The following is an 11,883-nucleotide window of genomic DNA, read 5'->3' as shown; positions in this document are numbered from 1 at the left end:
GGAGCATAGAATTTTTTGAGTTGAAAGGGATCACGAAAGACCACCTGGTTGAACTCACCTGCAATGAACACAGACACCTACGGCTAGATCAGACTGCTCTGAGGCTCATCCATCCTGACCTTGTGTGTCTGCAGAGGGGCACCTACTTCACCCTACTGAGCACATCTTTTGATGCAGCCCAGGATGCAGATGGGTTTCTGGTCTTTGAGGCTGACTCATATCCAGCTTCCCATCTACCAGTCCTCCAAATCCTTTTTGGCAGGACTCTGCTCTACCCGTATGTCTGCTAGCTTGTAATGATAGCGGGGATTGTCACAACCCAGGTCTAAGACCTTGCACTTCGATTTGTTGAGTCTCACAAGGTTCTCCTGGGCCCATTGCTGAAGACTATCAAGGTCTCTTTGGATGGCATCCCATCCCTCAGGCTAGTTGACTGCACCACACAGCTTGGTGTCATCCTTTATTTTTCTTGCTTTACAGTTTTGTTTTCTTTCCCAAACACACTTGTATTAGTCCTCCTTTTGATAACTCTGCAGATAGCCTCAATAATAAGCCTTGAGCTTACAATTGAAGCATTAGTCTGTTCGCACTGGAAACAGAAATGATGATGTAAGATTTTATCCTACAAAATGTGTGAAAGGTATGTCTCTGAGTGTACTGCTGCTATCATTCATTCTATCATTCACATTCATATCTTTATGCCTACTACACTGAATAGTTTGGCAGAAGCAAGTAAACCTCTGTTTTTTTCTCAGCTAACATAGAACACATTGTCATTCTGAACAAAATCCTTCGCTCTGTGAAATGAAGAAGTTTCTGCGTTGAAAGCTTACTCCTATCACGTTTATAATGTCTTCCACATCACAAAGAATGGAAGTGGAAAACATTGCTTTTCTCAAGGGATAAAAACTCTTATGAGAATTTCCAAAAGAAATAAGAAAAATCATATGAGAAATTGCTAACACTGATCTTTTCACCCTGTCATGTTCCTGCCTTAAGAATTTGCTTCTAAAAGTAGAGAGTTTAAGCAGTGGTGATTAGATGTTCTTGCCCTAACTTGTTAACGATGCAAAGAGCAGCTTTCCTATTAGTTTTCTGAAGCATGCAGAAGCCATAAAAATGCAAGTACGTCCTAGAGGAATGATTTTTCGAGAGCCATTTTCTTACCAATGCTATCAGATTATAGTGATAAACTATCATCTGTTTATTTCTTAAGTCTTTAAAAAAACAATCCTTTCCTCAAATGCTGAAGCAAAGTATGTGATAAACATTCTGAATACAAGTTATGGAAATAAATGCATGCACAATATTACTTATGTGCAGATACAGAACTAAAATGATCAATAGTGGTATAAAAGGCTTGTGGAAGGGTACCATATCTTTTACTAGAACAAAAGAGATCTGGAAATAAAACTCACACAGGCTACTCTTCAGGTTTGAGATGCATGAAAAGCTTTGCAACTGTGACCATAGTTGGCAAACTTCTGCCAGCAAATCATTTATTTGTTGAAAAATGTAGTATTAGAGCAGACAGAACTATTTGCCAAATCTGAACTATTCACCATGAGTTACAGCCAAGAGCAGAAAATGCTGGAATGTCAAAAGGATTTATCTTAGTTCTTCTGAAATGGAAACAGTGACCGAGGTCATAAACAAAAGTCCTGACACAGCCACGGAGCCACACGCACACAGTGAAGGTCCCGTTCACAAAACAGTAGACAATCCTCCACAATATAAAGCAGGGCATCTGGATAGTTTGTGCTCAGATATCTTTATCACACTTGGTACAGCTGAATTTTCCATATTATGGAGAATATCTTCATGATATTTTGACCACTTAGAGGTACAACTTTCCTTCTTCCACTGGTAACGTCTGTTATATTTTAACCTCACTGAACCAGTGAAAGGGACTGAATCAAATTCAGATTTTGTGTGACCATACTCAAGACAGAGGTAATAAAAAGGTGTGCTAATGTATGTTCAACCAGGCACCCATGTGCAGCACTATTTCTTGTTATACTGAGCAATAAAGATTTCTTCTTGAAAAATGTTCTATTTTCATGCCAGTACATAACTTCAAGTGTTTCAATATGATTGGAAACAAAAGAGTCAAGGTGAGCTAAGAAACAGCATAAACAAATTAGATACTAGGATGACATGATTTATTAAATGAGACTAAATGATTTACTGTTTGCAGTTTATAAAAAGAAAAACAATCACAATAACATTATCTCTTGAGATAACAAATACACCAGAAATCAAGATTTGTAAACACTCTATGAAATATACAGAAATAAACACAGGCAGCTCATTCAATAGTGAACAACAGCTGCCCTTAGGATGGAAAGAAGCAAACATCAATTGGGACAATACCAACAAACCTCAGAGAGCAACAAGGATGGAAACTAAACACTGCATGTGGCAACATCTGCTTCCATGGTACAGGATGTACAGGATCAGGGATGACCTTGTTAGGCCCAAGTCTAACCTGAAGTGCTGGCAGTGTAGACGCAAATGCAAACATCAGTCAAACCACTAACTCCACTTAGCACCTGTTCCAACACAGATGGGATCTAACTCAGGAATAGAGATGCGAAACTATCTTCTGATATTCCCTGGGAATGCTACAGCTCAGAGCAGTGGGGAACATGGAGTGCCAGACTCTTCCAAGGAACAGGGGTGCCTTAGAAACACAGGGCTCACTCAGGACACAGGGTGCCTTAGAAGCACCTTCCAGATAATAAGCTTACCTGGAAGGTGTTTCTAAGGCACACACTATTTGAAGCTGAGCCCATATCCTCTTCCCACCATTCCAATCACCAGCTGGTCCTGTTCAACAGGCCATTTTTTTCTGAACTTCAGCCTAAGACCCCACTATTTTGTGTCATAAGAAATAGTATCAGTGGGGACAAGACCTCACCATTGCTGTCGTGGGGTTGTGTGGTGTATGCACACCAGGGGATCCTGTCCAAAACTGATGGATCAGTGGCACACCTGAAGTTTCACATCACTCTTCCCTCCTGTGTGCTGGTAGGTGCACCTCCAAGCACATGATTTTGTGATGTGTACTTTTTTCCTTCAAGTTAAACACTTCTAGAGTAATAGGGGCATGGGGGAATATCAGGTAGTAGAAGTGGCTGCTTGTTTGACTCTATGTTTTGCCCCACAGTTTCCTTCTCAGCCTTCTGAGGGAGAGCAAAGACTCAGCAGCTGTGCAAAATCTTGCTCTCAACACCTCCAGCATACATCAGATGAGGAAATCAGCTTGCAATAAGCAGAAATATTTCCTGACCCAGATTCAGGCATTTTATAAACTTCAAACCTCTTTCCAGCTGTACAGATAAAACACTGCACTGAAGCAAGAAACAGTGAGAGCTGTCAGAGTCAGCCATCTTCACCCTCTGTCACCATGTGTGGCACAACCATTCAGGGAATTTATACGGTGTTTCACAACAGAAATGAATGTGTTTAAGGCCTGAAAGCCTCTCTACTCGATTTGTTTTGTTGTTTCTGCTGAGCAACACACTGCAAGCTACTCTGAAATGCAAAATGTTACACAACAATTCATTTGCCCGGCGTTCCAACAGAAAGGCACCTAAGTAGGGAAATGGCATCCTCCCAACTTCGAGGTCCTTCTGCAGGCACAGACTGGCGCCTCCAGGCTTACCGAAGGACTTCTGCAATAGCTCATTGTGTGCAGTGCTGGGTGTCACCCTGCCCCGCTGGGAACTGAGCGGGGTCTTCGTGTCGGCTGGCGCAGAGCATGGTGATGACATACTCTGCAGCTGCCCAGAGGCTTCCATTGGAAAAGATGGAGAATTTTGTGAAAGACAAATGCAAGTGCTTCTTTGAAAAAAATACCTATAAAGTAATTCTCACAAAACCCAGATAACAGCATTCTGCAGATAGCAAAAATAAAAATTGTGCAAGGTTACATTACACTTTATCTTGAAGCGAGATAATACTTTTCATTCAACAGTTTCACATTTTTTTTTTTCTAATGTCTTCTAAGGACAGATATCCACTTATTTGAAGACAGTAATGTGGTTCATTACTGTCCTCATTTACTCCTGTAACAATAGGATCTTTATACATGGCTATAGCACAAATGGTAATTGATGCTCCAGAGTAATATTGCTGGAGGGATAAATTGTATGGAATTGCTTCAAAGGTTTTTTTCTCTTATTAATGAAGTCTTCTATATTTATTTTCTCCAAATAAAAATGCTTTTTTATGAAATTCTGATGGCCATACTGATGGTAATTTCTCCTGGATCAGGCACCTCAAACACACAGGTGTGACATTTCACAGTCACACTGTAGGGTCGCTGCTTGTTAGACATGTTTTACAGCATCTGTTGTCACAGCACTGACACCATGCCCTCCACTTAAAAATTAGGCGAGGTCAAACAAAAGGCAATACTTAAATGCCAACATTAACTCCAGACTACTTCTGCTAATTTAAAGACCCATGTGGTGGGATGGCAGCAATGTTACCGGGGCACCTGGTGATGCTAAGTCCCTAAGTCATTTGCAGGCTGTGAGAAATGGGCTCCACATCACAACTCGTCTCCAATGGGAGCCCACCACAGAGACCCACTGCCATGAGGGCTGCTGGAGCAGAGCCGTAAGTCAGTGCTGGGACTCAGGGCTCTTTCTCTTGGTTTCCCCACAGCAGGGTCAATTTTTTTTAAATATAAAATCAGACAAAAACCAACCAATCAAACAAAAAATCCCAAACCCCCAAATGTGGCACGGGTTGAAAACGACCCAGCTGAAATAGTATAATTGGATTTGGAAAAGGGATGCCTGTTTCAAAAGAAAATTCCTGAGATGCTTGTTTTTAAAGTGGTAGCAGCAACCTCAGGAAAGCAACAAACCATCTGCTAGAAAATGAAGGGGGTAATGTAAGGTCTGACCTCAGGACTTACCCTAGTACAGCTCTGCTGCCCTGCAAATATGTCATGTCCTTGAGAGCAAAATCATGCAAAGGATAACAAAGTCAAGGTGAATTGCTCCAGACATTTCCAAGTGCAATTTTTCATGTAATAAGATTCCAATTGAGGTAAAAAGGGCATATGTAAATGGGACAGGAAGATAACTTTCAGCCAAATAAGGTGAGCAATATTTTGGGCAAATTTCAATATGACTTCTGAGAATCTAAATAACTTAAAAAAATCAAGTTCCATTACTGCTTAAAAAAAGTGTTGTTTTTTTTTATACTATGCAGACGAAGACAATACAATATGCTGGCTTCAGCTGAGCCTGGGGACCTGCTGTGCTAAATAGACTGCAAATCAAAACCTAGAAAAAAAGACAGCTTTCCTGAAAGAGCTTATAAATCTGAACAAACAACATGGGGAACAAAAAAGTATTACTAATAATGCTCTCCCTTCAGAGAAAGAAACAGTGGCAGACTTGTCTTGAATCCAAATCAAGAAGCTTCTAAGAGATTGCATGGCTTTATTCATAGAGAAATAGGGTGAGACAAAATTAGAGAGAAATTAAGAGATGGCAAAGTGCTGAATGTCTCTATTACCCAAGTGATTTCTTCAGAGGGCAAAATTATTTCTAGCTTCTGGAGGGATTTGGTTTATTCTACCAGTATCTGTAGTTCTGCCTGAGAAAACCACAGTTAAAAACTGCCTTGCTGAGGGAGTCAGTGAGTGTTTCTGCATATATTTGACGTTTTTTGAAGCTGAAATGTTTGGTTTTAAATCAGTTGACTTGCTTCAAAATCCTCAGATCACACATGTTAACTATCGAATTCTTCACTGTGCAAGAATGTACACAGAACACACACTAAAGGAAAATTTTTGTTGTTATTTGGCTGAATAAATGTACAGATTGAATGGATTTTCTTCATGATATTTGCTCTTCTGAAGACACCACTTCAAGTCAACTGTATCTGACACAAATTGAAAATTCATAAAAGATGTGCAGTCAAAAGAATTGCTGTGTAACAATTTTCAGTTTGGACATGAAAATAGTCTGTGTTATATAGTACTTACTAGCACTAAGGGACAACAGTGCAAGAGAAACACAATAGATATATGGCAAATACAGACATGATAAAAAAGAAAACACTGATGAAATCTCTGGAAGCCAGCAGTTCCAGTGTATGGTTTACATTCACTTTTTACTACACCCTTTTCCTGTTTGCCTGGGAGCTTATCTTTGATAAAAAAAAAACAAAGCAAAAGAAAACAAAGCATAAGCAGTGTTTAAGATCTGACTAATACCCACAAAACAAGGACAGCCACAGATGAGATTCTATGATTCTAAGGACAAAAAAATTCCCATTTCTTTGCCTTCTCTGATGTTTTACGAATTGGACAACACTGTTGAATGACACATAGATTTTTCTTTTGCCTGGAGTAGGACAACTTTTTACATGTAAACCTAAAACTTATTACTGATTATATACATGTAAGCAAACCACTCTTAGTAGGTTACCTGCAATGGCTAATGATAGGTATTCAGTACTCCTACCCCCCTTTTGTCCGTATTTAAGCTGACATATAAAGGAGGCTTTTTCATTTAAGAGCTGAGTGACATTTAAAATCAGGCATCTCAGCAAGCTCTTGTACTAAGGATTTCAATATTTGCTTTCCATAAATAACCTCTTTAAAATGTTCTGTTTCTTTGCACTTCTCTACTGGAGAAACAATTTGCTAATATCAAGCATCCAGGAAAATGTGAACAAGGACAGCTAAAGCAAATCTCACTTTTGTTCCAACAGGACTGCCCCTTCCTCAATTTTTTACCTCCTTTCTTTGAAGACCTAAGCTATTATATTGCATTTGTATCCTTCAAATTGAATGGAACAGAATTTCTTATTTACCGCTTCCGACCAACCAACTTTGGGAGTAACCACATATAAATTTACATCCAATAATCTCAAAATGTATAGGTTTAGTCTCAACTATTTCATATTTGTCTTCAACTGATTTATTGTGTATAATGTCAAATGAGTCTCAAAGCATTTAAAGAATCAGAGGCCTTGGTTGCCACTGAGTTTGCAGTCACAGAATCACAGAATTGCAGGGCTGGATCTCATGAGATCGCTGAGTCCAACCCCCCTGCCAAAGCTGGCTCCCTGCAATAGGTCACAAAAGCAGGCATCCAGGCAGGTCTTGAATATCTCCGTAGAAGGAGACTCTCTGGGCAGCCTGTTCCAGTGCTCCATCAACCATATCATAAATACATTCTTCTGCGTGTCTGTATTAAACTTCCAATGTTCAAGTTTTAAGCCATTACTCCTTGTCCTGTCAATGCTGTCATGGTTTTATGATTTCTGATCAGTATTTCGCATCATAACGTCCTATAGTGTACTGGGAGTTAAAGAGTTATTGCAGCAGCTCTGTGGATTGCCAGTATTTCCAGCCTCTTGGTCTCAGAAGAGAAGAATAAACTAGGCCAAATGATGCCAAACCGTGACAACTACACACCACCAAGAAGAGCCCGGCCTCATCCATTTGCCTCCCATCGCTCCTTAGACATTTATAAACATCAATCAAATCCCTCCCCAGTCTTCTTTTCCCCAGGCTGAACAGACCCAGCTTACTCAGCCTTTTCTCATACATGATCCAGACCCTTTATCAACTTTGTGACTCTCTGCTGGACTCCTTCCAGGAGATCCCTGTCTTTTGAACTGGACAGCCCAGAGCTGGACACAGTAGTCTAAAATGTGGCCTCACCAGGGCTGAGTAGAAGGGAAGGATCACCTCCCTTGACCTGCTGGCCACCCTCTTTTTAATGCACCCCAGGATACCATTGTCCCTCTTGGCCACAAAGGCACACTGCTGGCTCATGGCCAACCTGTCGTCCATGATAATCATACTTTGTTCCTTGTTTGAAGTTCTTTCTACCTCTTCATGCACAAAATGTATCTGAGCACACAGTGCTCTCCATCATCAAATACAGAACTGCAAAATCATACTGAATTGTAGCTTTTCTATTTGCAGTTCCCTTTGGTAGCTTTGTTACAGGATATATAACGAAAGGACCAAGATACTTCACCAAGTGTAAAAGAAGGGTTTTAAAAGAGTTCTGCAATCTCATTAATTGGATCATTCATCACTATAATTTGTCTTTAGAGCACAGTTAGTATTTGCTTCAAAGATGATCACTGGTAATTTCACAAGAATTAATACATTTATTAAAAAGTATTATTGGTCTATAATTTTACAGATTTCTACATGAAGGCAATTATGCAACTGGTAAATTACTATTAATAAAACTCTTTTCCATAAATCAACCATCTATAAAAAATATTTTAGTGGAGGTTCTGTATTTTAACATTTCTGATTTTTTTGTACTCTGCATTTTTGCAACCACCGTTTTTGATGTGGAAGAAAAAGCTGGGCTCTGGCCCTCTAAAACACTCTTCCAAAGCTGTGATAGCTAATCTCCTTAAAGAATAACCTAACTGGTGAAGAAAATCCTACAGCAAAGCAGAGACTTGGTAAGCCAACTTTATGGTGCATCTACCCATCAGTTTACAGGGCAAAGGACCAGAGGTCACTGCTGAACCCTAACCTCTCTCACAATAGCATGCAGAACTGCCTGGCCAATTTCCTCTGGGTTTTATTTAGCAGACATGTGGCCAGCATGGGAAGCAGCCTTTCCCACAGATGTTTAGTATAAAAGAAGCTATTTGTCAGTGTGGGTTATACAGTCAGACTGTGATTAGAATAGATCAGGTCTGTTTCTTCAGTATGCTACACAGCGGTTCCCATGTTCTCTAAAACAATGAGTTACAACAGCTAAATTAAAACTAATTTCTGCCTGAAGCATGTTTTCTTGCAATATTCTCTTTCAGAGGACACTGTTTCACACCCATTTCTCATCAGGCTTGATGTTGCCTGGGAAGATGCTAGGATCACAGGGCAGATGGCAGTACTGCCCAAGTAACTGTACAAGCCACAGGAAAACACCAGGGTTTTTGGAAAGTCCAACCTTTGCTATCCATTCAAGCAGCATTTATGTTTCCCTGAAGTCTTCTAAAATGGTGATCTTCTTGTTTTCCTTTAAAGAAAATCCAACAAAATATATGCAAGTCAGCCCAAGTTCCTTTCCTTGAACACTAGGAGTCTCTTCTCTCACATTTGCCATTTGTCAGAAGTATCACTGTACTTGTTTCACATGCGAAAAATGCATCAGATGGGTATCATTAGATTCTTCTCAGATCACAAGGACTACGGGTATTAACCCGTGGTAAACAACTGTCAGATTGTACAAACTCGCCCTCAGTTCTATGAATGTCTCTGAATATATGACTTTCTTCTCTCTCATGAGAGGTGGATTGGATACATTTTCTTAAAGTGCATTTTCGTAGATCAATAGAAAGCATCTGGATTAAGTCTCTCTCTCTAATAATTTATATTTACCTAAGATTTTCTTCACTTGCAATACCTGCATGAAGGCAGTGGTCTTCAACAACTCCATAAGACCTTATTAGACCCTTTGTTATTATTAAATCTAATTGAAACTGGATCACAGAATGGTGGAGGATAGAAGGGAGCTCAAAGTCCACCCAGCCTCAACCCCTGCCATGGGCAGGGTTGCCCCCCACCAGCTCAGGCTGCCCAGGGCCCCATCCAACACAGCCATGAATGCCTTCAGGGATGGGGTAACACAGCTTCTTTGGGCAGCTGTGCCAGTGCCTCACCGCCCTCTGAGGAAAGAATTTCTTCTTAATATCTAATTTAAATCTCCCCTCTTTTAGTATAATACCATTCCCCCTTGTCCTATCACTACACTTCCTGATAGAGAGTCCCTCTGCAGCTTTCATATAGGACCCATTTGATAAACTATCCCCTCCAGCTGATTAGTACCAGTGCACAGAAGATTCTTATTTATGTCATTCACTCTAAAGCCAAATGGGTCCTTTATAGCCTCAGAGAAATAAAAACACACATGTTAAATATAATCAAATGTACTGATTAACTGTACTGATTAGACTAAAAGCATTGTAAAATAATGCTCCTACAAGCTGAAGCTTAGCTGGGGTAAAGCAGTGCATATAATTTCTGTGACTGTAACTGAAACATCCTAAACTTAGGCATTTCAGGGGTTTAGTCCTTGCAGAAGAATTTAAGAAATTGATGCTTTTATCCTCATCTTCTTAAATTCTAGAGTTTTCCTTAAATTCTAGCACTTTCACAACTTTCAGGTTTCAGTTTGATTTAGAAAAAGTAGAACACCCTGGATGAGAAGTACAGAACTCAGTCTCCTTCCCGAGTCAAACCAGATTTATCCTTTTTTCCCTGAGCACTTGTTAACCCAGGCAGTGCTTGTGCTCCCCATGCTGAGGCCAGATGTTCCCTGCTGGTCCCAGGGCTGTTAGAGGGACTGTGAGACCCAGGAGAAACATGAGCTGCTCCAGTCCTGGATCTGCTGCTGTATCAGCCCTGAAAACTGCTGGATGTTACGCTGCACACAGCTTAGAGCTTCTCAGCCCATGGAGATGGAGCATCAGAGCTTTTGCCAAGAAACCCTAGTGAGTTTCAAATTAGCATAGTAGCATGGAGATTCTTCAAAGGCTTATGTATTTAGACACATTTGGGCAAAATGTCATGAGCAAAGCTGTTTTTCCAGAGACACACAGCTTTCCTTGTCCAGATGTTAAGCTGTTGCTAAAAAGCACAATAATCTTTGTCTTGTCCCAGTAGAACACTTGTAAGAATTGAGGAGCATGAGAAAATGCATCATGCACCAATTACCTTGAGAACAAACGATTATTTATTTATGTAATCTACTTATATATTTCTTTAATTATTTTTTACAAAAAAAAAAAAAAAAAATTAACATCCATCAAGTAATAAAACAGCAAGTATTCATCCTGAAGCAGAGGCCTGGCATAAGAAATTTCAGAGCACTGTAAAATAAGTTACCCCAGCAGAAGCAGGATTTTACAAGGGAAATTGTTGGCCAAATGCAACTTTCAGCGGCACTGCCAGCTCTGCTTATATGAAAAAAATGTGCCTATGCAAATCAGCCAGTTCTTGAAAATTCACAAAGCCCAAATGCTATACCTCAACCCTATAGCTGAAAGGAAAGTTCGTTACTTGAAAAAATGCTAGCCATATTTTGAGTAATGTCTTTTCAGGAAAAACTTATGAAAGATTATGGGAAAACAGAACTCAGCTGGCACAGTGTTACTAGAAGTCTTGTTAATGCTCACAACTCTTTTCTTCTCCCTCAGTTTCAACAGGTGTTATGTTTTCCCCAGGCAGGGGAAAGACACCCCTCCTTGGGTGTGAACACAAGTTTTGCTCAAAGGGAGCACGGTGAACACCTTAATGTTCTTTAGCGCTTTGAGAAGTGAGACAATATTATCTTTCTCTTCTTTTCAGTCTCTCGTATGAATAAAATACAAAAAGACTGCAAATTTCTACTTATCTTTATCAGATACAGAATCATAAGATCATGGAATCGTTTGAGTTGGAAGAGACTTTCATAGGTCATCTAATCCAATTCCCCTGAAATGAGCAGGGACACCTACAGCTAGATCGTGTTGCTCAGAGCCCCATCCATCCTGACACTGGATGTCTGCAGGGACAGGCCATCTACTTGGTCAACCTGCTCCACTGCTTCAATACCCTTATTAAAGATTATCAAAGGATATACTGGAGTTCACCATCAAGGAAAAAAATTATATGAAAACAGACCTTGGAGCATTTGCTGTGCACTACCATAATTTGCTTGCTATTTGGCAAATGTATGGCTAAGTGTGCACAGGACTGCAATTTCTATTTCTGTCAAGCTTAGATAGCAAAAGTCCTTCATTCAGTTATCACAGACCAGCAGACCAGTGCCCCATGTATTAATTTCTATCACAGGACACCATGTTCTCACTTCCTTGGCAGCTTTCATACTG

This window comes from Tetrao urogallus (assembly GCF_951394365.1).
Source record: "Tetrao urogallus genome assembly, chromosome: 1".
NCBI classification, from domain to species: Eukaryota; Metazoa; Chordata; class Aves; order Galliformes; family Phasianidae; genus Tetrao; species Tetrao urogallus.
This window is presented reverse-complemented; position numbering follows the sequence as displayed.